Here is a 27,776-nt window from a genome sequence, read left to right as displayed (position 1 = left end):
TAATATTAAACATAGAACTTGCTTTTCTAATTTTTGCTTACAACTAGTCACGTTCAACTTCTATATGTTTACTAAATGTATAACAGTTATTAAAAGGTTAATAACATTTAGTAAACATTGATATTTTCCCCATCCACTGAAGAAGCAAATCCTAAAGGTTGATTAACGTGCTCTAAACCTAGGTGGTTTGGACTATATTCCTGTGACATTTCTCCCTAAGTAATTTCTAGTGTGTAAACAGCACAAATGAATATTGATTGCAAAAATCTTGCTTAAATTGTATTGTGATATCCTGCCTTCAAGAACATATGAAATTTAATCTTGCTAATTTGCATCTGACTGACAAGGAGATATTGATTGAGCAGATGAGAACAATAAGAAAACCAATTATCAGTAGCTATACGATATCAAACTTGAAAATGGAAAAGCCTGATGTCAGAGAGGATTCCATTTCAAGACTTAAAATGTTTCATTCCCCTTGGCTGAGAAAAATAATCTAGAGAAAATAGAATGAAATTCTTCCTGAAGAGAACAGGTGATAGGAGCTGAATAATGATAGAAAAATATTTGAGAAGAACTGAAAAAGTAACAAAAGCACAGGAATTTCACTTTAAAATAACAAATAAACAGACAGATAAGAATTCAAAATCAGCCACTTCTTCTAGAAAGAAATGTAAATAAAGACAAACAGAACAAGTTAGTGAGACTGGAACACCTGATGAAAATGTACAATGTCACATTTGTATTCTTGAAAGAAATGTCATACCGATAATTAATACGTAGCAACTCCACAACCACCAAAAATATGCACTGACATGAAGGGGTAGCCTACAAGGAAATAACATCAGCAGAGATATCGCCATAGCTCTGGTCACAGTCTCTCCATTTGAGGTTATTCCTTATGGAAAAAGGATATCAAGGTATTAAGGAGGGTAATAATGCAAAACATGATCAAATTAGTAAGAAAAATATTTCATGCCTAGAAGAGCTGATTTGTAGGAGGTGAATCAATGAAAGATAAAAGACAATGAACCTTATGCCAAATGAACTACATCAGCATAGCTTGATAATTGTAGAGTTTTTCGTTAAACATCCATAGGTGAAATCCATTAATCCTGTAAGGACTGGAAGGTGTTCAAGAAGAAACAAATTAATGAATGCAAATTCACTGATTTTTATTTTTTACTATTTCTTTATTTCTCTGCCTGAGTTCACAGCCCTGACAATGAATTTGTAATTCAATAAGAATAACAAGAAAGTTAAGTAAAATGGCATTCGGCAGAGGCTTTGGTACCATGACAAGTTCAGTTCAGAGCTAATCTAAACTACATAATTAATTCCAGGACATTCAAGACTAATAACCTTATTTTCTATCAAAAAAATCCCCACAAAACAACAACAACGATAACAAAACAAATGCTGGTAGACTAAGAATGTAGAGACGTTCTAGCATCTATAATAGCAAGTTTAATCTCCTTCAGCATAAAAGCAAATAGTAAAATAAAATTAGAATTTTATTTTATTAAACAAACTTTTGTAAATGATGATCTAGAATATTCAAAATGCCTCACAAAATAATCCAGTATAGACTCAGGGCATGTGTTCCTCTGTCATTCCTCTCCTAAGGGGATACATTTTCTGTTAGGACGTATGCAATGTTCTTTATCTAATCCACCTTTATTCACCTTCTTTTACTAGACTAAGCACCGTCTACTTGCAAATCCAACTGGTTCAATCCTACGTTGGATTGCTTTCCTAATAGAATTGACCTTTTCTTACATGCTGGGGATTTTATGCAGCAACTCTTTAATTTTTGTATCAGCCAGACACTGTGACTAAGATCCTTTATCTCATCATGCGGGAGGCTGAGGCAGAGGGATGATCATGAGTTGAAGCTAACATGGAATATATAGTGAGTTTGCGATCATCTTCAGTTTTAGAATGAAAACTAAAACTAAAACTAAATGGAAAACAGAAGCAAACATGATCAAATAATTTCGTATAGTCTTCCTTTATACCTATAGATGTGATTTATGTGAGTTTCAAACATCAAATCACACCAATGTGGAATATTCAAAGTTTTGTTTTAGGCACTCTGCCTTAAATATGTTTATAATTAGTGGCTAGAAATGTTGTCCTTTCTTGTAGATTCCTGGCTACTGTTATAGTCAGAGCAAAATAATCACCATGCATTCTTCCAGAAAAGGGGTACCAATGTTTATATGATAATCATGGAACTATAATTAGCATTGTCTTAGTTACTTCTCTATTGCTGTGAAGAGACAGCATTTCTGAGGCAACTTAAAGAAGAAAGGATCCGTTGGGGCTTACTGTTTCAAAGGGTAAGTTGATAACCATCATGGCAGGGAGCATCAGTGTGCCATAAAATTAAAAGGAGGAGAGAGGGGAAAGAGAGGAAGAGAAAGAGAGAGAGAGAATCAGGAATAGAGTGTTACCTAGGAATGACATCAGCATTTGGAACCTCAAAGATCACTCCAAGTGGCCAACTTCCTCCCACAAGCACAAGCTTCCTAATCCGTCCTAAATATTTCCACTCATCAGAGATGAAACATTCAAATATACAAACCATTGGGGCCATTCTTATTGAAACCAAAACATTTCACTCCCTGCCTCTCATAGTATTATAGTAATGTATCATAATGCAAAATGCACATTGTCCTACTTCAAATGTTCCCATTGTCTTTCAGTCTTAGGATTGCATAAAAGTCAAAAGTCTGAAGACTTTTCTGAGATTCAAGTCAATCTCTTAATTGTAACCTCATGTAAAATCAAACAGTAAATCACATGCATCCATCACACAGTGACGAAGAATATGCATTACATTTCCAAAGGGGAGAATTAGGTAGGAAGATAGTGAGGAAACAATGGCCCAATAATATGTTCAAACACAGCAGAACCAACTCCATATCATTTAGCTTTATGTGCAATGCTAAAAGTCTTCCAGCTTTATTGACTGTAATACACTTCTCTCTCTCTCTCTCTCTCTCTCTCTCTCTCTCTCTCTCTCTCTCTCTCTCTCTCTCACCAGTTTTACTGTTTGTATGCACTATTCCCTGACAGATATCCTATGACTTTGGTATCTCCAACGTCTTGGGGTTTCCAAAATGTCTTATTCGGTGTTCTATTGCTGTGAAGAGACACCATAATCACTGTGACTCTTAGAAAAGAAAGCATTTAGCTGGGACTTGCTTACAATTTGGAGGTTTAGTTCATTATCGTCATGGCAGGGAGCATGGTCATATGCAGGGGACATAATATTGGAGAAGTAACTGAGAGTTCTACTCCCGCATACATAGTCAGAAAGGATGACCACTTGGGCCTGGCTTGAGCTTTTGAAATTTCAAAGCATACCCCAGTGACACACTTCTTCCAAAAAATATCTCCTAATTCTTTCAAACATTGCCACTCCCTGGTGACCAAGCATTCAACTCTATGGGCTTATGGAAGCCATTGTCATTCAGGCCACGTTACAACACAATCCAGTTGTCACCTTCACAGCTTCACAAAATGGCCTCTCTGGGCCTCCATTCAGGGACAATGTGCTTGGCCTCAGTTATCTTTCTTAGCCTTATAGGGAGGGCAAAGAACCTGACCAGTGATGCCAAGTTCATGGCTTGCTTGGAATGGAGCCTGGTCCTTTCTTCGAATTGCATTTGTATAAGTTTTGTTACTTGGTTGGTCCTTAGAAGCAGATGATTCCTTAGACCTTTTTCTTTTTACAAACTGCAGGGTTAACTGGGGGGAGAGTTTTGCCCTGAGAGAATCACTTCCATTATTCCATTTCTCCCTATCTCTTTCAGAAAAAAAAAAAATCCAAAGATATGTTTCCAGCATGACTTTTTCTGGTGCTCTTCAGTGTCCATTTTTCAAATCCCTTTTGCCTGGCTCACTCTTTATCATTGTAGATCTGTACAAGTGGCAGGTAAGAAGCATGTGACACAGTCCATATTAAGCGGCCTTGAAATTACTCCAAAACTCTCATTTGAACCTTAAGTATTCCTTCTCTTTGAAAAAGGAAAAAAAAAAGCAACCTCATCCTTTGCCAAAGCATCACAAGCATGAGCTCTTGCATTGTAGTTAATACTTTTTCCTGATGAAACTTCTGGAACTAAGTCTTTATAATTCATATTACTCTCAACACTGCCATTTTCCAAATTACTCTTAGGATTACCCTTTAGGCCCTGCTCAAAGTGTTTATAGTGTTTAGCTGCTTTCTTAGTCCCAAATCCCAGTCCATTAATTCTTCCTTGAAACAGTTATTTTTAGACCAATCACAGCAATAACCTACTCCATAGTTTCAATGTCTGTCTCAGTTACTTTCTATTCCTGTGAAGAGACACTTAGCAAGTTACAAAAATAAGTATTTAATTGGTGCTTACACTTTCAGAAGCTGAGTCCATGACCATTGTTACAGGGAGCATCAGACAGGCAGCCATGGTGAGGGAGCAGTGGCTGAGAGTGTATATCTGATCCACACATAGGAGGAAAAGAGGGAAGGAAGGAGAGAGAAGAGAGAGGAGAGACGTGGGAGGGAGGGAGGGAAGGAGAGAGGGAGAGATGGAGAGACGAGTACTAACTGGGAATTACATGGTCTTTTGAAACCTAATTCTTCCCAAACATTTCCACCAACTGTGAATCAAGCATTAAAATACTGAACCTAGAAAGGCCTTTTCCATTCACACTACCACAAGAAACTATAAACTGAAAAATCTACTTTAAATTTTATCTAAGGTTTTTTTTTTACCTTCATTGAGCATTTGTATGCTACCCTTATGTTAAGAACAATTGGATTATAACACAGAAGCTGAATTCAAATAAAAACATACTCAATTATGTTAAAAATTCTTGAAATCAGAGAGCTTTCATTCAGCTGCAATGGGTAGTATTTATATGTTCTTAAAGTGTAACTTTCCTTTTAATAATTAATAAATTAAAAAATGACAAATCAAAGGTCTGCACTGAAAGTTTGAGATCATATCTGTTTGTTCCTACCCGTTGTTATCTGGAAGACAGAAAATCTTTGGCAAAGCACCAGAGAAGGCCACATTAGTCATCAGAGGTACAGGTTTATCTGAACTTCTGGTACTGAACAGTAAACTTGCTCGAGTTTTGGAGTTTGTATCCATGATGACCATACTTGTGTGGAATTCTTTTACATGAGTAAGCATCCAGAGTGAGGGAAACTGGAACTGGCTCCTTTCTGAGGTCATCATAATGACCCATCCATACTTCAGTTTCTTTCCTTTCTTTTATTTTTTATTTTTTGGTTGCTGTGAGGAAATGCCTGACAAAAATTAACTTAAAAGAGAAATGCATCATTTTGATGCGCAATTTGAGGCATAATGTTCATCATGACATCTGAACTACAGTGGGAGGATTTCAAGGGGCTAACTCCCTTGTTGTTTTATGGATAGATCCATGTTCACGAGTGCATGTATACTTAGGCACTCCTGGAGGCCAGACAAGGGTGTTTGATTCTCTGCAACTGGAGTTACAAGTGCTTGTGAGATGCCTGATGCATATGTGCAGACTGAACCCAGGTCCTTGGCAAGAACAGTATGAGCTATTAACTGCCGAGAAATCTCTCTAGAACCTCTCCCCTCTTTTTTAAAGCAGTCTCAGACTGCAGCCCACGGCATGTCATTGTCCAAACTAAGGATGTATCATTCCATATGAATTAATCTAATCTAGAAAATCTCTCAAAGACACTTCTAGGTGCGTGTTTGCGTGGTAATTCTTCATCTAGTTAAGGTGATAGTAAAGATTCTCAATCGTAATTACTGATGTCACTCTTACCACCCACTCTTCATTTTGTCATTCTGGTCACTCAGTTCTGTAGTGGAGTCTTGGTTCTCAACCTAATAATGTATTTTCACATATTGGATGAAGGATCCAGTTCCTGTAATTCAGGAAAGTAACAGTGATTGAAAATGAACAAATACAGCTAAACCGTTTCTTCTCTTTGACACTGCAAATTTTGTTGTATCATGTCAACCAAAACCACCTGTGTTTTCCAAGTGTCTTGGTCTCTTGGTTAAGTTTATCTCATATTCTAGAATGTGTGATTTGAGGATTATCTTGAAAGTGTGCAATGTCCAAGATCTTGTATGAAATTTGTTTGTTATTTCATAAAACCATTCGTTTATATTTTGTGTGGAGGAAACAGTGGTTAATTCCAACTGATTTTTAGGTGATCTACAGTTGTAGGGAAATTTCTTCTATATGTTATAAGTTTTTAGATATCTAATCACCATTTCTTACTCTTTTCAGGACAATATCATAGAAGTATTTTTAAGCAAAAGTGTAATTTAAACAAGACAGCAAAAAAAATCAAAGCTATCAATAGGAAGAAAAGAATAAATAAACCCCCGAAGCAAAATTTTATATATAAACATACTGTTTTAAATCTTCTGTTGAGGTATGTTGAATAGTCACAAGAATTTGGTATATAAAATTGAGTGAATGTCATAGAACCATGATTTGGATTTGAGAAAACAGTCTTTCCCCTTGCTTGTCAAAAGGATATCATCATCACTCATACATGGTTCCAATACTGGTGACATTTTACAGATTAGGACAAGATTATTATTCATGGAAAAATTATAAGTCACTGCTAATTCTTACAGATAGATAAAACAAACAAATCAAGTTCTGGTCCTGTAGATGTGAGGAAATTCTCTCCAGGTCAGCAAGCATCAGGAAGAGGATGAATGACCTCTACGAGGAAGTGAAATGTAGCTGTGAAATTTGTCCATGTGTGAAGGGAAGTTCCAACGGAAATGATGGAAATACCAACACGCCTAGTAAGAGCCAAATAGACAAAGTACTGGATTGTATTCATTGAAGTCATGTGAAGAATAATTGCTTGCACTAGCTATGATGAAATGTAGCACAGCAGAATGGGCATGTGAGTGAGTTGAAACCTGGATATCATATCAATGCTCTAAGGAATTAAGTTCAATCAAGAGGAAGGAAAAAATTGTGCATATTATAAAATAAATAATAATTTTCTTTAAGCAGGATTCTCTTACTTATGATCCTGGAATACTCATAAAGTTCCAAAGTACCTTTAATATTGAAAATGTAGTCAACATTTTCAACAAATGCATGCCATATATATATGAGAGAAAGTGAGCACTAATGTAAATATTTTGTTTAGTGAAACATATTAATCATAATGTAAAATCTTATATAATCCTCATGAAAAATCTGGCTGCATTTCTAAATCAGCAGAAGCATGTATCATCATTGTAGGTTAGAGGCAATGACCAAGGGATGGGGAAACAGATCATCTAATAAAGTGCTTGCCTTGCATGTATGAGAAGCTAAACTTGATTTCTAGAACCTACACAATAGAAAAATGCTTACATGTGTTTGTGATACCAGTGCTGGGGAGAGGAAGAGACAAGCAGATCCACATGGTCCACTGGCTAAAAATACAGTAGGGGGCTCCTGAGGAGCAAAAGCCAAGGCTTCCACACACACACATGCAACCCCCACCCCCACATACATTCATCTGGCCAAGTGTGAACACACCACACCACATACACATACACAGAAAGTGGATGATGACTTAGATGTGAACAATGCGAAACTAGCCTAGCAGCTGTTGAGATTGGATAATTACATGTGAGTTTCTCATCACCAGGTATCATGTTTCCACTAATACAGATTAAGGGTGTCTGTATGAACTATAATTACCTCTGTGGCTTGTGTATAACATAATTAGATTTTTGTAATGTGAAACGTTTTACTAAGTGGAACATGATTTTTAAAACTCATTGAAATGGCCACAAGAGCAATTCAACTGAAGACAGAGCTGTTGGTACACATAGCAGTGATGTGAAAACATGTTTATCACTTTTGCTCTATAGTTTTCAGAATTCCAAGTCCTGATTATATGGCAGACACATGGATGCTGGTTTCATTTAGGCTTGCTTGCTGGAGTTTGTGTGCCAGGTGTCCAGACCACAAAATGGGAAATACAATCTTTGTCTGCTTTGTATAAATACAGTCCTAAGGTTTGCTTGCCTTTTAGCTGCCTGGTTGTTATTTCATCACAAAGTATCACTCTTTGTTTTAATTAATAACAGTATTTAAAATATATAATTTCCTAATCCCAGCTTCTCCATCATCTTTCCTTCCTCCCAATGTCTTCATTATTCTTCCCGATCCTCCCCAAATTCATTTACTCATTCTTTTTAACCAGTATTGTTACGTCATGTACATATAAAAGAATAAACATAAATTCAATCCACTGAGGTACTGTTGTCTGCCTTTCTACATTTCTAGGACTGACTTTTTGATCTGAATACCCAACCAAGCAACTAAATTAAATAGAATAATAAATACTATCACCACCACCGCTATCATCACTACCACAGGAACAAAAAGAACGTTAAAACCATAGTGCATTTCAGAGTTCTTTATGCATTTATCAACATAGAATATATATGATATATCTGACAGCCTTATGTAATCAGGTTCATTGCATGATTATCAGTATTTATGATAGATATACTTTCTCAATGAAACTGTCTAATGATAAAACGTTTATTGTACAAATGTGAGGACCTGCGCTCACATCCCCAGGACCCATATATAACTGGGTGTGAAAATCCCATTCTATGATCCCCATGTTCCTAAAGAGAGATGAAAAGCAACGAAAAGAAAATCCCCAGAAGTTTGTGGACAAGCGAACAAAGCATATACGTGAATAATAAGATATACTGCCTCGAACAAAAGTGGAAGACAATGATTAATATCCAAGATTATCCTGTAATCTCTCCTCATGTGCCTTAGCATGTGTGTGCTTTCATTCACAGACATAAATGCCCCCCACATACACACACACAACTATGCCCGAAGATATGCAAAGATACAAAGATACGAATGAGAATATTTCTGCTGACCAGTAAAAGTTATCTAAAATAATGACTACCACAATGAGTTTTCATTTTTGTAGTATCTTCAAATATACGAGATTTTTAGATAAGTATGTTATTGCAGTGTTAAAACTGAAGTAAACAATTGAAATATCAGACTCCAGCTTTTAAATGTTGCTATGCAGTTGTCATGTAAGGTGTTCATCAACGGCAAGCCTAACTTTAAGACAAACTGTGATTCAGTTAATCCCCATATGTCTCTATGGAATATTGCTTGGTAAATGGGGAGCTAGAAGGAAATTCCTTTAGGTCCTCTTTGGGGTAGGTATGCTCTCTCCCCATATGTCTCTATGGAATATTGCTTGGTAATTGGGGAGCTAGAAGGAAATTCCTTTAGGTCCTCTTTGGGGTAGGTATGCTCTCTGGCAGCTCTGAGCTCTTGTGACTGCTAAACTCTAAATACTCCCAGTGACCCTGCTCTGCTTTTAAAATACACAAAACTGAAAATAAAAGTTGTTTTCTTTTCCATGAAAGAGGAAGTCAGAGAGCCCATGCATCTCTTTTCCAGAGTCCTTGCTCAACTCTTCCAGGTTCTCCAAGTTTTAGATTGGCTGTGTTGGGAGCTACACTGCAATATTTGATGCTTTCTGTTGGTTTTGTAGCCTATAAACCTCCATTGATTGGGAGTAAAATGTGATAATCATGCCCATCAAGGAGGGCTGTTGAGAGAATTACATAAAATAATTTATATCAATAGCCACCTTAGATTATGTTTGTTCATTCAAGATTTCAGAAAAACCATAAGAAAATTATCAGGCTAATTATTTCTCTCACTTCAAGCGATGAAGTAGAGTAAATGAGGAAAGCACTGGACTTGAAGTTATTTTTAAATAAAGAGATTGTTAATTCCGTCTTAATCCTGGAACCATTTTGTTCTTCCTCTAATCACTTCTGGGCTGTCTTTCCCTGTCTTCTCTGTTACTCTGTTTGCAGAAAGAGAAATATTTTCTAATATTCATACTTTTGAACATATTTATTCTATATAACTTTTGTGTCTTTAAATCTTATATTTTACATTTTGAATTATTTCTTTGATTTCACTGATAGTTTACTGACTTAAGAGCTGAGCCCAGTTTGCAGACAAATGCAGTGCTACTAGGGGCTGTATAGTCAGTTCAATCAATTCTTTGAATTTATTTTTTTAAATACGGACTGGCTTAGATACATGGCCACTAATTAATTTTTATTAATTATTTAATTTACTAAGAGTTTTCTTCCTCTGCATCATTTAATACAAGACAGACTCTGTGAACTTGTATATTTCCGAAGGTCAAGACCTCATCCTCCAGTTTCACCATCAAATTTCTTCCTACATCTCTACAGGGAAGTACATCCCAAAGACAGTGGGTGACTGGAAAAAATGTAGAACCAAACGGTAGCAAAAATTTCCCGATTGAAAAGTATGATCATGTGCTTTTTATCCAACTTCAAAGCATCAATATTTTTCATCATTCAACAGTTTAGCACAGTTCATGATATCAATATGTTAGGTGACGTGAAGAGAAATACATGCTAAAATTGAATGTTCTATTTATAGTCTGGCAATAAGTCTAAAACACAGAAAGTGTGATTAGATAGAAACAGCACTGCAAATGGTCACTTTTTACTTAGTTTATTAAGTTTATTAATAGTTTATTAAGATTAAAATTTAATTTGGAAGCAAATTATTTTAGTTTAAAAATATATTGGTGAAAACTAAATTAAAATGAATTCAGTATCATTTCAAAATACATGTCTCTTATTAATATATATATGCATATATGTTTAATAGATTTAATTTAATGAATTATAATTATCCAAAGACATGTTGTACTACTATTTGAACTGTCTTAATTTGTATACATTAAGTTATTTTATATCATAGATCTGAGTTGCTAAAGGAGGAAGCTTTATTGCTCTTTAAGAACACATTTAATGAATGGATACTTGTTTTTTGAGCTGTAAAGTTAAATTATTGTCATTTTATTCCAGTTTAGGAAAATATCAGTTGCCTTATTCCAAGTTGATTTTCAAACCCTATTGTTTGTTACTACCTTCTTCATGCAAGGAGATTTCTGAGAATTAGAAGAATTTCTCTTTAATCTAAAACTTACTAGCAACTTTTATTATGTCATTTTTTTCTGACACTGAATATTGCCATTGTCAATATTATCTTGTTGTATTTATGGGAAATATTGCTTATAATTAAAGTTGAACTTATATTTCCAAGGAAACAAAGCAAGTGCAGTTATATTTATATAACTCAGTATATGATAATTTACAATTTGGTGGGTTATATCATAAGATACTAAAGAACCCTCATTGTTGCATGCTTTTTATGTTGTTTCTTTCACTTTATTAACTAGCTTAAAATAGACATGTTCTTTGCACAAATTATGTCACAGGTTAAATTTTATACTTTAAAATTATCTGTACTTCTTTCAACATTGTGAGAAAATTCATAAGACAGAAAGGTACATTTTATATATGTCAGATTTTGTCTTTGTTAATGGAATTTGTTCTTTGACGTTTTCATGCATGCATTCAGTCCTTTCTGATTAACTCTTACAACACAACCTCCCTGTCATCTTCTTACTGTAAATATCTTCTTCTCTTCCCTGTAAACCCCTTTTCCTACGATCTTGAGCTTTTGTTTTGTTCAGTGACCAAATGAGTTTAACCATGGCAATCTTTGAGACTACGTTTAGAATCCTCCACCAAAGACTACTTAAATGATGGCAGGGACTATCCGATTCCCAGACTGCATTGTGTCCAGATGTCATTTGATAGACTTCTTCCTGTCTTCTGTCGGTTGCTCTCTTCCTGTCCTTTGTGCGATGTTCTCTGAGCTTTAGATGGACTGGAGCAAAGGTCCTGTCTAAAGCTGAGCACTCAGCTGTCTTGTATTTTCAGGACCCTGATCAGCCATGTGTCTGTGATCTCTCTTCTCTTTACTATAACGAGACTTCTCTGATTAAGGTTGAATGTCTCATTTTTTTCTATTTTCTTCTAAATATACATGTTTTCTTTTAAATATACATATTTAGAAAGTAGTTTGAGGCTGTCCTCCCCAGGATCAATTATTTTTCTACACATTAATTTTAATTTTCTTTTTACTTTTGAGATTATAACATAATTATATCATCTCTCTCTTCTTTTACCTTTCCCCAAACCCTCCTATGTAGCCCTCCTCTTCATTTTCAAATTCATAGCTTCCTTGTTTGTTAATTGTTGTTACATGCATATATGCATACGCATATGCATATTTTCCTAAAATAACCAGCTTAAGCTATACTTTGCTTTTTAAAACAGTGCTTTTATTTGTTCCTTGAAAATTGCATACAATTCATGTTTATCATATTCTTTCCACTCCTCGAACTACCCCAAGACCCTCCTCCATTTCCCCACCTACTCAATTTTGTATTTCTTTCTATAAGCAAGCAAACAAACAAATAAACAACAACAACAAAAACTCACATGAAGTTTGGTTTGTGTTGGCTGGGTACTTCGGGGTGTGGGGCCTGTCCTGGAATGTAGCTGACATACCAAGTGTCAGTTCACTGAAGAAAAATGACTTTCCCCCACTCAACAGCAAGCAAAAATTGATAGCTTCTTGGCTAGGAAGTGGACCTCATGCTTACTCCTCTCCTGTGTTTTTAGACTTTTTATTTTCTGTCTTAAGTTTGCTCAACTCCTATGCAATGTATCACAGTCCTCCATTCATATGTGAATCTCCCCAGTTGTGTCTAGAAAACTGTGTTTGCTTGAAGTCACCTACAATCTCTGGCTCTTGCAATCTTTTAGCTTCTCTTCTACATACATCTCTGAGCTTTGAGGGGAAGGATATGATCTAGATGTCTCCTTTAGGTTGGAGCATTCAGAAGTCCCTCATTCTTTGCACACTGACCAGTTGTGGCTTTCTGTGTTAACTGTCAGTCATCACGTTTTGTCTGTAATTTACAGTACCAGAATTCGTTTTCCTCCTGTGAGGCAGGACGCAAGTTCAATCAAAGAATAGTTAGTTCTCCTCATAACAGTTTATGTCATTATTGTATACTGAGTTCATCTTGCTTGATAGGTTGATATTAGAGTTTATAGAACTTTTAGTTGTATAAGGCAGTTATTGTCTTTTTCTCCCAAAAGCATGTGCAATATCCTCCCAAAATATCAAGACTAGCAACAGAGAGGAAGATTCTAGCTTAGTTTCTCTGTATTTGGTCGTCAAAGTGTGCAGTGTCTGAAGCAAAGGGTCAGATCACCTATTTCTGGAAGGCAACCCACAGGAATAGCAAGAGCCTATATTGTTTAGGAGCATGGGCTGTAGAGACTCCCTAACCAACAACTCAAAAGGGGGTATTCTGCAACTGATGCTGGGGATATTTACTTAGTAATCAGTGTCTTCTAGGAATAGTTTTGTTCTCTCTCTCTCTCTCTCTCTCTCTCTCTCTCTCTCTCTCTCTCTGTGTGTGTGTGTGTGTGTGTGTGTGTGTGTGTTTATGGTTATATTTTTAACTTAGGTTGCAGAATTATAGGTTTCTGTGACCATTTTAATACATATTACTGTTTGGTTAATCTTATCCCCTTTCCTTCCCTCTCTCCCATATTCCCTCTACCTCCCTGCTTAAATCACCTGCACTTCAAACCCCAGATGTTCATCTAAATATACCTCATGCTTGTACTACACACATTAAACACCTGCTTTAGAGAAAATAATTAGAGAGAGAGAGATGTTTTTATTGAGCTATATGTGTGAATTTTACAGTGAAAACGATTTTATATACTATAATGTAATTTAAAAATTAAGAACTAAATTTAGACTCAATGCTAATTATTATGTAAATGCCATAGTAAATGACATGAAATCATTAAATCAAAATTTCACAGTAGGAGGATGATGACTTTCTAATTTAGATATGTATGGGCATATCTTAATTTCTAAGGATTTTCATTTTCCTAACATGTATATTTTTTATACGTAGAGTTAGTTAACTAATGAAACATGCTAGATTTATAGAGAAAATCATTTGCATCTGTGCCTCTAGGTAGGTCCATTTTAAGTAGTTCTATGCAATATACATATTTTTAAAAATCTTCATTTATTGGAGCATAAACAATTCACATGTCTTCCTTGTGCCTAACTTTGGTGTGTAGAAGGATGACAGTTAAAAATTCTTTACACTGTATTCAGAAATGATGCCAATTAAATTTAAGCTGAGCATGCAGTTTATTTTAATTACTTTCCTACTCCCAAAATTCTGGAGTTCAGAGTTTAACTTGAAATTGTTTTCTCAAGTTTAGCTCCAGCCAAAGTCCAGGAAATGGTTTATGTCTGTCAATATTTGACTTAATGGATTTGTCCTTGTTGGCCTTTCCATACCAGCCTGTTCCTATGACATAACTATGTGGCTCTTAGAGGCTTCACTTTGAAGTAGCACTCAAAAACCATAAAGATGTCAGTAATTATTTACATGGGTTATTGATTCTTAGTAAAATTCTGAGATAAATCATGTGTTTATTAACTCATTATTTTACATTATTCAGAAATAGTTGCAGTATCATCATGAATTCTAACCATAGTCATGATGTTTTTCAGGACAGGAATAATATGATGGCGTCCAACGTATGAAATCAATGAGTTATCTGAGTGTTAAGGTTGTTGGCTAAATGAGAAATTTTTACTACAGGAGCAAAGCAATCCCGATGACTGCTTCACCCATGTCATGAAGAGAACCTGTCTTAAGTTGAAGAAAGTTCAGGAGAAACTAGAGGAAAAGATACTGGAGTTTTTAAAGCTAGGGTTGGTGACATATTTATCACATCGTACAGTTGAGAAGAGAAAGCCTAGCATGAAATGCTACAGGTGGTGTTTGCTCTGCTGGAGTTTGTAAATAAAGAATCATAAGAGATAGTGCACATAAGGTGCTTCAGAAGGGTTTACACTTCTGAAATCATGAGAACCTGTGACTGAGACCATAGACTTGGTCTGCAATCTCTCAAGCCCTCTTAGAGAGTTTCAGCAGGGGAGCAAAAGGTCTGTCCATTTTCAGAAAACTTTAATGGGAGTGCTGAAGATGGTTGGAGTCAGAACAAGAGGCATCAAAAAATGTCTTCAGGGCAGACTGAACCATGAAACATTGTCAAATGGCAGAGTTGGGAAGGAGAAACATCGGTGGTAGATATGATAAATGCAGGGGAGGCAGGGTCTCACTGGCAATGAAAAGTAGACAGGCAAGGAAACGCAGTAATGCTGGTTTAATTCCCAGGCATCTGTTTTAAGTTAGTCGGTGGAGAGTTGGGATCTTCACAGATGGAAATAGAAAGGAAGCATATTACTTACTTTTGGATACCATGTTACCTAACAAAAACAACTTAGTGAAGGAAAGATTTCCATTGTCTCATTTTTTTCAGAAATTTCAGCCCATCATTAAAGGGGAGGCATGGTGAGGCAGGTCAACCAAGGGAAGCATGAGTATGAGACAGCGACTGTTTAATACTTAACTATGAGAAAATTTTAATAACTATTATTAAATTTTTTCTTCTACGGTTTCACAGGTGTATATAATGCACTCTGATTTCTCTTACATCTTGTAAACTCACCGCTTCCCTCCAGGGTTCCCTTTATCGGACTCAATGTGTTTGTGTTTTGATTTGTTACACAGTTTTACCAGGGCTATTCACTGAATCCTTATGGGGTCATCAATGGATATAAAACTGAAGACAATGACTCCTTTTCCCCAGAATCCATCAGGAGCCAATAAACATTTCAGCAAGGAGGTGTAAGGCACTGTGGCCCTCTCCCCACCACCACTAGTGCCCATGATATGGGTTGCTTCACATTCTCAGGAAAGCTCAGCACAGACAACCATGACTGATGTAAGATCTCTATTGGAATGGCATCAGCACAGAAGATAGCATGCTACATCCATTTTCCTTACCTTTTGCCTTTTGCAATCTGTGCAATCCTTCTACTGTGATGTTCCCTGCTTCCTAGAAAGGATGTGTATTTCATTTTAGGGTTGAACATTCAACCATCACTTATTCTCAACATTTTAAGCGGCTATGAGTCATTGCATTCACCTCACTCATTAGAAAGGGAAGCTTCTCTGATAAAAGCTGAGAGTAGTATTTGTCAATGAGTGTAACATTAGTATTTAGAAGGCAGTTTGATGCTGTATAGATTTAGTTAAAACAGTTGGCAATTTCCCTGTATGGCCCTAAGACCTCTTCTCCCAATTTTTAAAACCAGTTTCAGGTACCGGGTCTGAATTCACTACTGTGGGTTAGGCTCCAGATACAATGAGAGAGTAGTTGATTCCTCCCATAACACTTGTGCCATTACTGTACCAGTGTGCACGTTTTGCCCAGCAGGCTCGTGCTATTGTTCACAGGGTTCACATCTGGGTAAGACCACTGATGCCCATCCTACCCCCACCACAGAAGTCTACATATCACATTGTGTAGGATTTTTATCCAGGAAAAAACTTCCAATTTATTTTTTATTTGATTTCTTTATATTATTAAGGAAATGTGTTTGGTGTCTTCCGCAATAGCGTCTCATCATCTAGCTCTGTTGGGCAACCAAGAACAACAGCAAGAGCCTGTTTGGTTTGGGGAATTTTGGAAGGAAATGTACAAGGCATATAAACATATACTCCATGCCTGGTACTTTGCTTTTGTTTAATAACACATTACTTTGGGGAGCAGCACTGTCGCGTTATGCTGGATATCACCTTTGTAATTGTTTTTGTTAATGTATAATTTTAAACTGAATTATGAATTGCAGAATTCCAAATGGATTTTTCATCCCTCATTCATCTCAATCAGCCTTCTTTCTCTGCTTCATCTCCTCCATGCCCTCACTCCATCCCTGCTTAAATTTTTACACCTCTAGTAATTCTTTTTGGGTATCACATGTTCACGATCCACATTTCTTTAAGTCTTTTCTACACCGCAATGGTCCCTTTAAAGTTTCCCTGGATTTTCTGTGTATTCCAAGTTCAACTCACAAATCTAATTACTTGAAGCTAGGATTCACGCAAAAGAGAGAATATAATGCATTTGTCTTTCTAGACTTCCACATTTTACTGAGTAATTTTTTCTCGTTTTATTCATTTATGTGTGAATTAAAGTTTTCATTTGCAGCTTTATGAAATTCCATTATGTATATGTATCACATTTTTGTTAACAATTCATCAATGTATAGACACCAAGACTAGTTCCATTGCCTAGCAACTGGGACTATAACAGCTGTGAACATGGATGTCAAAGCTTCTACAGGGATGTAAAATCCTTTGCATATAAGCCCAGGAGTAGTATACCGAATCATAAGATATCAAGATTTCTAGCTTTTTGAAGAAACTCAACTCTGATTTATCAGTAACCGCACCAGTATGCACTCATGTCAATAATGAATAAGGCTTTTTCTACCACATCATGACTAACTTTTATGGTCATTTGACTTCTTGATGATAGTGCTTTGACAGGAATCCCAAAGTAGTTTTAATTTGTATTTCCATGATAGTCAGTGATGATAGTGTTAGTAAATACTTTTAAAGGATTCTATTCGCCATTTGTATTTATTTGTTGATTTGCTATAAATGGAACTGATTGGGGATGCCAGGTAAATATTTGAATGTGTGGGCCTATGTGTCATAACGCAGAACTGGATATCTCTATTGCTCTAGACAGGGAAAAAATTGGCCATCAGCCCATGAGAACTGGAATATTAATAAAACTAAATCAGACATTACAAGAAAAAGGAAAAAACAGGAATAGTAACTTGGAATGAAGTGTATTTAAGAGAAAGAGGTGAGGCTCACATAATGGTTCAGTGGTAAAGGTGCTTGCCACAGAGTCCTGGTGATCTAGTCTTGATCCCCAGAAGCTGTATAAATGTGGAAGGGGAGAACTGATTCTCCAAAACCATCCCATGATTTCCACATGTTTACTATGACATATGAATAAATTATAATAATTGCAGTGTTTAAAAAGGAGGAAAAGTCAGTGAAAGAGCCAATGAAAATATGGAAGGTGCCATAACCAGAAGTCTACTAGGGACCTATGTGAGAATTGTTTCAGAAACACTGGAAGTCAAAATTAAGACCGCTCTTGCTGGTATAGAAGGATGAAAAACAATGGAAACAGTAAGCCGAGCAAGTTTACATTCTGCTTTGAGGTGCTCGTAGGAGAAGAAATCATTGACCATCAACATTAGAGACAAATAAACCTTGCTAGTACTTTGTGATATATAGGTAGCAGAGGGGGCCCTGGAATCATGCATGAGATGAAAATTACTTATGACGCAGAGACATAGCAACTGTCAATAAATAGGAGAGCTGCCGTTATTCATATTGGGAGGAAATTGTGGTAGAGCAAGTATGAGTTGTGCCATCTGAAAGTATGGTCTGTTTACCATAGCTTACCGAAAGGTGGTTTCAAACCCTTGAACATGCCCAGCTTCTCTTTCAATGTACCTTTCTTCTATAGTATACAGATGTTTTTCTCCATAAACACACTAATAAATGTGTATACACAAAATCAAGACAGTTGCTCCACCCACAGACTCATGGCCCATCTCAGGGACGCCTACCACAGAACACTTTACTTCTGGGAAACAGGTCACATGCGTTTCTGTGGCTTGCTATAATTTTGCATAGAACTGTATGAAAACTGAAATAATCAATAGTGTCATAATTTTAGAATATTATTTTGGGTTCTTAGTTTTTCATATTTCAACCGATAATTTTATAAGGCAGAAAACATTGCAATAAAACTAAGTGAAGGTCATTACAATACATTTAATACTTCAATGATATTAAGATAGTATAATTATGTTTAATGTGCTTACATATTACCAGTAAGGGGTATGAAAATGGAGCAAGGAATGTGCTTTAGGTATCTAGAAATGAAATCTTGGTATTTTAAATGATTCCATTCTTTTGCAATGCCCGCTGTAAACAGGACATTCAACTTGTTGCCATACTGAGCAGGAATTAAGACTTGATCTGTAGAACGGCTCTCAGGGCTCAGTTTCATCTTCCACATGAAACCCTTTCTACACTTGGCACTTTAATCTCTGCAGCACTTTTTCAAACTTCACATTGAGCCTGAAAGTTGACAAAGAATTAGATCAGTAGTCAAACAAGTTATTAGTTTAAATATATTCATTGGGAATAATGTTTGTTTCTTTCCATTTTAAAAGATTTCTTAAAAAGAAAATTTTATTCTTGAACAAAGATGTCTAGCTGCAGACTAAAGATGCTCAGTTGTTTGGCTAAGCACTTTGTGAGCCAAAAATACTTCAGAGGTTAAAGAAAAGATAGTCACAGGAAATGAGGCTTGGCTCACAGTACAGCTGGATTCTGAAATGCTTTACCTGATTGCATTTTATTCTGTGTTAATCAAGTAGATGTAAAAGTATACTCAATATTTTAATGAGTTAAGATCATTCGAGTTTAGCTTCATGAAGTCAGGTGCTCTATCTTGTTCGTTACTGAATCCCCGGTGTCCACTTCAATCCTTGGCATATATCAGAGCCTTAATAAAGGTGTTTTAAATTAATCCATAGAAAGACAATGAATTGAAGCCCTGATGATCAGCATCTGGTCACAGGTCTGCCTCAGGACTAACATCTCGGCCAAACAAGCTTTCTCTTGTTTCATTGTTCTCATTAAAAGAAGAAAAAGAGGATTATTTATTGATGAAAATTCTTCTGGTTTCATTAACATGCTTGGCAAGTATATTTGAAATAAGTTGACAATTGCTATCTTAAAATAAATGCATTTTTCACAGGCGATGTAATTGCTAAAGTTGTAAATTAGGGCATATAGTAAATGGAACAGAATAGATTTGTGGATATTGATTTCATCTTATCGCAGAGAAACCTTCCAGCGCAGCTTTCCCACGCAGAAAGTTTTTAAAGTCCTGTGAACAAAGAAGAGCCGGGGTGGGGGGGGGGGTGAAGTTTCTTCATTTTGTTTAAAGGAAATATTGAGTCAGAGTCCAGAGTGAATTATTTCTTTTAAGTTCACAGTGTGATTCCTGCAGGTCAGAGTTGAAGCTGAGGGCAGGCAGGTGGGAAGGGAACCTCCAGTCATAAATATGGTGTGTGAGGAAATAAGATGTACATTACTAACAAGGGTAGACAATATTCAAGTTAACTAGAACCATGACTTTGAGTATATCTTTGTGGAAGTCTAAAATAAGAAAATCAAAGATCACAGAATTAATACATAAAAATGGTTATATAAGTTATACTGTACTGATCCTCTCCAATCTCTCTTGCATCTTAGATCTTTGAGAATGTTACTGGGATAATTGTCCAAATCAAAGTCCATGCGTTCATCCATGGTGAGTAAGAACTATTTATAATATCATGGTTTTGTTTATCTGTTATTTTCCATTGGTCACCACAAATTTATTGACTGATATAAGAAATTCGAAGAACTGATCTTCATGTTTTGTATTTTTTATGATAAAAACACAGCAATAGGGTAGGGTACATAGCACAGCTGGGAGTGTGCCAGCCTAGTGTGCCTAAAGCTCTGATTCTGCCTATCATGACATACACTTGGTTTGCTGGGGGATGAAATTCTAGCACCCGGGAGCTTGAGGCAGAAGAATCCTAAATTCAAGGTCATCAATAACTACAGAGTGAGTACCAATAAGACTGTTAGAGATTAGAATCCCTGAATAATTTTGGCTAAATTTTTAAATTGTTATGATGAAAAGCAAATATACCATGTGTCATCTTTTGAGGCACTTGTCACTCTCTTCTAAAATATGGCGAATATAAAATGCCTAAAATTAATCCACGTGCTACTATCAAGTCTTTTTCATGAACACTGTGTGGAAAAGATTATGTAGGGAAGTAAACATGTGAAATTCTCCTGCCTGTCTAATGTGGGTCGTTGATTATCTTATGATAAAATTATAAAATTTTAACCCTTGGGCTTCAATGGAAACAAACTGTTTTTTACATCTGTTCTACCCTGGTAAGCTGGTTTAAATTTGCTTGAGGTATTTTCTCACAGTCCTCTATAATGAAATCATTTTTATTATTGTTTATAATCACTGGTGGGACTAAAGATTCTTTTGAAAAATACTGTTGTTTGTGTCGGTCACAGTGTCAAACAGTTGGATGCCCTTGTATACAAAAGAGTTGTCTAAGCAGCAAACTAATAACCTAAACTAAGAACTTCGAAACTGCGCTGTGTTTCCATTCCATAGATAGTTATGGTTACAGTGGATCTATGTATTAAACATACCTGAAACAATACAAATAAAGCAGCCATGTTCTTAAAACTTTACATAGCCAGTTAACGCTGTTTATGAAACTGGGAATATTATCAGTTCATAAACTCACAGCCCACTGCAAGGGTGTGAGATATGTTGTAACGATGGCCTAAGTTTCTATTCTGATTCTGTCTCTCACTGGAGCCAAGACTGGAAGTCTTCTCACCGTCTTGTTTTCTTGATCTTGACTGATTGTCAGCTTGCTCTAAACTTTCGTTTTCCATCAGAAAAAAATGAAGCAAAGAATACATATATGCATGATTGAGTGTCTCCAAGACTAACTAGGCGAATATGTTAAGAATGTTAGGTGTAAACACACACACACACATCAAAAAGGTTTTCACTAATTTTCTAAACAACTGGTTATAGTGAGTTCCTTTGAAGGTTGGTGCTTGGGCCCTGAAGGGTCAGAAAAGGGAAGATTCTTCATCAGTATCGCTAGTCATTACAGAATCATAAACAAAACAATGATACTGGACATCATACTTCCTAGGGTGACTGACATAAACATACAGATAATAATGACAGAGACTATGGGAAGAGTAAAATCTAAACCATTGCTAGTGGGATGGTAATGTAGCCATTGCAGGATAGTTTAACAGGTCCTCAAAACTTTAATGTAACTATTATAAGGCCAAGCAATTTCATACCAGGTACATGCCAGGAAGAAATAGAAGTTTACTGGTGAGATAAAATGATTGACAAGAAGCAACTTCAGGGAGGAGGGGTTCACTATTTGAGAGGATACAATCCATCATGGTTGGGGAGGGCTCTGACGCAAAAGTAGGAGGACCTTATTACACAGCTGCAGCAGGAAGCATTTAGGGATGGATGCTTGTGTTGAACTAGCTAGGTTTTCCTTTGCATTTGGTCCAGCAGTTATAATGAACGATTTTAAATAAAGATGCTGTGTTGATAATGTGTAATTCTGTATAACTTAAACGAACTTTGCAGAACAATAGAAGATTTGTCTTGTATATTAAAAGAGGGGGTGTTAAATACTATAAATTACTAGCTGCATTTGAGAGATTTCTGTAAAATTTGTTAGAACAATGTCCGTGTGTGTACTTCTTACCCTCTGACATCTCACGTGGTTTTTCTCTGGGGTTGTTCTTCAGTTACTGTGTGAAACCACATTAATCTGGGGATAAGAACTATCTTAGGTGGTTTTTATCTTTTTTCTTTTGCTATAACACACTTTAATATTTTCAGTTCACTACTTAATGGTCTGGTGGAAGCTTGAAGGTGCATGTTAAATGGCTAAACAATATTTGTTCTTACTTGGTTTTATTTAGAATGACTTTCATGATTGTCAGTTTAATGTCTCATTAACCATTTGTGTGTCTTTAATTCACTAGAATACTGTCCAATTACTAGCAAGCTAAAATAGATTTTATGAAATTTTTCCTAATCTCATTTTGAATACTTGAAATATATAAAGAAAAATTTCAGTCTGATAATTTAATTTTCTTCTCTTGGCCAAAGTTCATGTCATGTCATTCGTGCATAGTTTGATAGTTAACTATTTTTGAACAAATATTATTAAAATTTATTTGTTATGTGTTTTGACTATCATTTGTACTTGTGTGTACCTTCATGTATAGAAATCAGAGGATAAGTTGCACAGGTGGGTCCTTGCCTTTCACCACATGAGTCCTGGAGATTTAACTCAAACCCTCAGGGTTGAAGACAAGTGTCTTTAACTAATGAGCAATCACACTGGCCCAGCTCACTCTTTTATTACATAGTTTATGTCATTGTGTTTATTTACTTATTTTGAGAAGTATTGCAGGATCACGACACGATTTCTAAGTGCCCTCCTCTCTGGTCATGTTAAGAAGATAAGGAGATTGCAAACTCTCCCTGGAATGTGAATCTGGGGAAAAGATGCACAGTAAAATAATCAAGCCATAGATTTTATTTTAGAGGTGGTATATAAAATGTTCAAATAGTTGAATATGTTGTTGCATGCCTTTAGTTCTAGCACTCAGTAGGCAGATCCAGGGAATCTCTGAGTTTGAGACCAGTATGGTCAACAGATCAACTCCCAGGATGGCAAGGGCTACACAGAGAACTCCCATCTCAAAACAAAGCAAAATAACAGCAACAAAACAACTTACCAAAACTTTAAGCGTGTTTTTATCAATTATTGTACAGGAATTACACTCATTGAGTTAATTTTCAATCTGTCATCTCTAGAATACCCTGTTGCCCATTTTGTTAGGTTTTGCATTTTATTATCATTTCTTATTAATAAAATTCTGTTTTTCTTAGAAAATTACCACTGAATAAACTTGGTGGAGTTGCTGATATTTTCAACTTTTATGTGTTTAATCTATAATTTTCATTTTTTATGTCAGTAGTTTGAATATGTTACTGCTTCTTCTCTCAAAAAGTCCAACTTGCAGTCATTGCTTGTTGTTTTCAAAGTTATAAATCATTCTATCATATTCATATTTTAATATCAATTACTATGGAAATGTCTCTGATTATATCCAGAGTTGTGTAAATAGGATCTGAATACAATAGTTTTCCAGTGTTTTCAGTATGTATATGAGATAATATAATGGGTAACCCTTGTCATATAGTAGTTTAAACACATTTCTATCTTATCATATATAATTATACTGCATAAATATTTTGTTCTTACATTAGTTGGAGTAGACAAAGGCAAGAATTGCTTGTGCAAATTTGTACAATGTCTCGGTATTCCATTTGAATTTATAGAGCAGGTTTAACGCTACTAAGTCAGTGAGTTATGAGACTAGATAGCTAGAAAGAGGGGCATTATGGGAATGTGGATAATCATATGCAATGGGTTGACAGTAGGGTTAGGTAAAGGAATAAAGGATCTCTTTAGATCTGTGTTGCCACACAAAGGATCTAGAGTGACACCTCCTGCCTGAGAGGGAAGCATCCGTGTTCCCATTAGTCCTCCGAAAGACTCATATCTGGGACTCTCACCAAGTGCATTTTTTTCTTGTCCATTTTGTGACACTCAACTAAAGCATGCAGTCATTTTCTTTTGGGTGAATTAGTATTTTTCTCCTCTGTCATATTTTTACGTACTATTTTATAACTTATAAAACAAACTAGGACCAAATTAAACACTATTTTAAAACTTATAAAACTCAAGGCAAATTTCAGCCAGAAATTGAGACACAACATTCCTTCTGCTATGCACTAAACATTCACTGAAACCACCTGTATGCCAAGCCACATATCAAGAAATGGAGAAAGCAGACCCCCTACCACGAATAAGGCTTTAACAACTCTGGGAAAGACAGCATGCTCTTTTTCTTTTTTTCTGACCCCTCCAAGGCTCAATATCTTCACTTTCTAGCAACATATTTTTTATTTGTGGATGTGAAGATACCCCAAACTTGATGAGTTTTATCTCCAACCTGTACTTCTTGCCAATTCCTGGCCTAAAAATGAATATTCACATTGCCAACCTAATGGACTTTTTGTGTGTAATTATTGCTGAGTTAATATTGTATTCATGTTGTACTCGTGTTTTGTCTTATTCTTACTAGCCTGCATCAGAATCCTACTGATTACTTATTTGCATATATTCCAAATGCTTCTATTTATCACCTTAGATTCAGAAAATAAAATTTCCTCCCATTGTTCCACTAGCCCTGATAACATATTCCTTCCTTTTGTCCCAGTCATGCACCATCAGAGTGTTCTGAAATTGATCTGTAACTGTGGTAAATTTTGTGTCAGCCTGATGCAAAATAGAGTCACTAGAAAGAGAATGTCAATGAAGAATTATCTGGATCAGGTCAGCCTTCTTGAATGGGTTACTTGAAGTGGCAAACAACACTTTGAATGTTTGCGGCACCATCCCATTGGTTTTGCCTTGAACTGTGTTAATATAGAGAGGGAATGGAAGCAAGTTAACTTATGTGTTCTTATTCTCTTTCGGCCTTTGTAACTTACTGTCTCAAATTCTGCCATTGTTACTTTCAGGAAAAGATAGTCTATAATTTAGAACTGTTAGCAGAAATGAATCTTTTCTCCCCAAACTTGCTCAATGCCAGGGCGTTTCGGCACAGAAACAAAAACAGAGATAAGGCATAAGTAATGACGTCAGTTACTTACATGTAAGTTTTGTCTTTGCATTGCAAAAAAGAAAAAGTCAAAACTCTTGTGATGTTACTCAGTTTTATTCAAAACTTATCAAGTTAAACTCTTCTAACTTTATTTGCCATTTATATCCTTATTTCTCCAAGCCTGATCTCATTAATTATCAACGATTATGGCTTATTCATATTCAATTGCATCATTAATGTATATATATTCACCACTATTTTAAAAAGACAAAACAATTAGAATAATCAGTAAATGTTATCTCTCATGTGAATCAGATGGAGATAACATTGTTTAGTCTGGTAACATAGAGAAACCCTTGAAGTTTTGGTAGGAGAAGAATGACTTAAGAGTGTAATTCTCATATACAATTTTGATTAGATCTAATCTATATGCTTTTTGTATACTATAAATAATGTGTCAGAATCATATAAAGTGCTAAACTTAGCAAATTTTAGTATTCTGAGAACTAATATGCCTTAATCATAATGATCAAAATGAATAGCATTTTTAATCTCAATTAGAAATTCAAGTGCTAGAAAACTATGACTTTTACAAGAAATTAGTAGTAGATCCCATTTTAGATTTAAGTAACTATATACGTATACTACTAATTAATTTACCTTGAAAGCTGTAATATTATGCCTTTTCTGGAACATTCATATTCAACTATTTGTGACTGTATAAATGTCACTATTATTTTAAGTATACAATTGGATATTTGATCCTGCATCACAAAAGTCAGAACTGGGATGGTTATAAATGCTCATAAGGATATCATGGAATAGTGAAGTTAGAAATCTTGGTTCAGATAGAATGAACTCTGCCATTGCTTCACAAAACTTGACTCAAATACAGCTTGGAGTTCTTGCATCCAACATACATGAATCAGCCAAGAAAAATTTGTCTTATATTTTTGATAAGTGAAAAACATCTAAACCAAGTGATATACCTTTACAATTTTTCTTGTAAGATTTCAACTGTTTGGTCTTAGTCATTTCTTTCCATTTCTCAACATATTAAAGCTTAATAGTGTCATGTGTAATAGTCTAAAAATGTTATCAATAGCAAAAATCTTCAAATAACTTCAGAAATAGATCACATATAATATGCCACAGATTTGTCAAGCATTTCTGGAAAACATATTATTTTCAATTGACTTATACTGTAGACAGATTTGTTCCAAATCTGCCTTATTTTGGTTAACTTTATAATCTCCACTTCTATTTATTTTTTCATATAAGTGACATAATTTTGTTCTTTATGGCCAAACAAAACACTACTTTGTATGCTTATCAAAGTAAATGTTATACATGTATTTATCAACAAATATTCTAACTGAATTCAGACTAAACATATTGCTTGTGACTTCTCAAACGAAGAATCTTTGCTACAAAACAAACATGAAATTAGAAGGGATATTTATGTTATAAAAGGTGAGAAGCATGAAGAAGAAGCATGGGGGTTTGTTTTGAAATATTAATATCATCAAAACACATATGAGTAAATAAAAATGCCATAGTGAGGACTATTTTATGCAATTAATATGTACTAATAAAATTTATATAAATAGAAATTTATGAGATTTTTTTAAAAGACCTCAACTCCAGTTCAATTGGCAAGGATAAATAGTTAACTTTCTTTAATCGCGCTAAATTCTGTGAGTTTTTTGAAGATATTACAGTTTCATAAGGATAAAAAGCCTTTGAAATTTTGCAGAGACTTTAAAGACATATTTAAACTTAGAAAACATGCTAGGTTTACAATGAAGGTCAATAAAGACCTTCTTTGATCAAAAATGTTCTAAGTGTTGGAACTTAAGAAATAGAAAAGACATACAATATCCTTAAATGGTCCTTGTGTTTCACACACTGAGGTATTCTTATTACAGAAAGGCATGTGTCTTCGCATAGAATTATACATCTGATTCGAAGATTGGGGAGTATTTTAAGACCATTTGATCTAATGTCATTATTATGTAGAGTGCCAAAGAAAACCAGCGGATTAGTAATCCACAGACGCGGTCAGTAACTCAATTTAACTGTAGTGATAAATAGATAGAGATAAGCGCTAAGGTTTCCATCATTTGCTTTAGACTTGAGTACAGATTTTAAAATCAAATTATATATAAAAGCCTCCATAGCAAATGCGGTTGAGCAGACTTATTGTGCCAGTTTTTAAAATGTATTTTGTAATGCAGCTCCTCACAAGGAACGAATATGATTATTTGTAAGTGTACCATTTCTTTTCCGTGGAAACACACTTCACCACTACTACAAATAGCTCATCAAACTTTTTCTTTCAGATATTTGATATTTTTTGGATCATTTGGAACCATTGTATTTTCTTCATTAACTAGTGCAACCTAATTGACTTATTACACACTTTCTGGCTGAGATACTATAGAAACAATCAATAGAGGGAAAGGCTAATGAAACATAA

The 27,776-nt window shown here is 35.4% G+C and overlaps 1 long non-coding RNA gene across 3 annotated transcripts in view; it reads left to right on the top strand.

The window, feature by feature from the left end:
* Nucleotides 1-27,776, top strand: part of LOC125392952 (uncharacterized) — a 381,816-nt gene that overhangs the window by 7,174 nt on the left and 346,866 nt on the right. For all 3 annotated transcript variants that reach the window (XR_015735775.1, XR_015000619.2, XR_015000624.2), the window contains exon 2: nucleotides 20,237-20,294. This is a non-coding gene — a long non-coding RNA (uncharacterized LOC125392952). The remainder of the gene's footprint in view (nucleotides 1-20,236; nucleotides 20,295-27,776) is intronic.

This window comes from Myodes glareolus, chromosome 2 (assembly GCF_982192425.1).
Source record: "Myodes glareolus chromosome 2, mMyoGla1.1, whole genome shotgun sequence".
Taxonomy (NCBI): Eukaryota; Metazoa; Chordata; class Mammalia; order Rodentia; family Cricetidae; genus Myodes; species Myodes glareolus.
This window is presented reverse-complemented; position numbering and strand designations above follow the sequence as displayed.